Consider the following 595-nt stretch of genomic DNA (forward strand, 5'->3'; position numbering starts at 1 on the left):
TAGGATCCTCCAGAGGCTTGCAGTTATGCAGCATATTGCAGCATAAACCTACTATTAAACTATTCGGCCACCCCTAACCAATGCTCACAAGCAGAAACGGCTGCAATTTTCAAACAGTTTACTGATGGGTGCCATGCAATCCTGGATAGTCCAGATGGATGGAGTAGTGGATGGTTGGTGGATGGCCTCCAAGTCCCAGTATGTCCCATGTCATCAACAAGGAGGTGGCGAAGTCATGTTTTGGGCCAGACTCATGGGAAGAGAGCTGGTAGGCCCCTTCAGGGTCCCTGAAGATGTGAAAATGACCTCAGCAAAGTATACAGGGTTTCTGACTGACCACTTTCTTCCATGGTTCAAAAACAAGAACCGTGTCTTCTGTAGCAATGGGCATGCCGCACCAATCAACTTCCTCCTCCAGGAACTGGGTGGGATCTCCCCCAGGCATCCAGTCCCTAGCACGGGATGGCACAGCCTTCTTTGCATCTCAGTTCAAGCACAACCAATTACATCTACACATACACATGAGGGTGCCGACGGCAGCCACAACCCTATGGTGGCCGACAGGGGCAAACGCCCTGCAACTTCAGAAAACACA

At 50.6% G+C, this 595-nt stretch overlaps 1 protein-coding gene across 1 annotated transcript in view; it reads right to left on the reverse strand.

The window, feature by feature from the left end:
• The window catches only part of LOC116704278 (lipopolysaccharide-induced tumor necrosis factor-alpha factor homolog), an 8,479-nt gene that overhangs the window by 5,225 nt on the left and 2,659 nt on the right, over positions 1-595 (reverse strand). The window lies entirely within an intron of this gene.

The sequence above is a fragment of the Etheostoma spectabile genome, chromosome 2, assembly GCF_008692095.1.
Source record: "Etheostoma spectabile isolate EspeVRDwgs_2016 chromosome 2, UIUC_Espe_1.0, whole genome shotgun sequence".
NCBI lineage: Eukaryota > Metazoa > Chordata > Actinopteri > Perciformes > Percidae > Etheostoma > Etheostoma spectabile.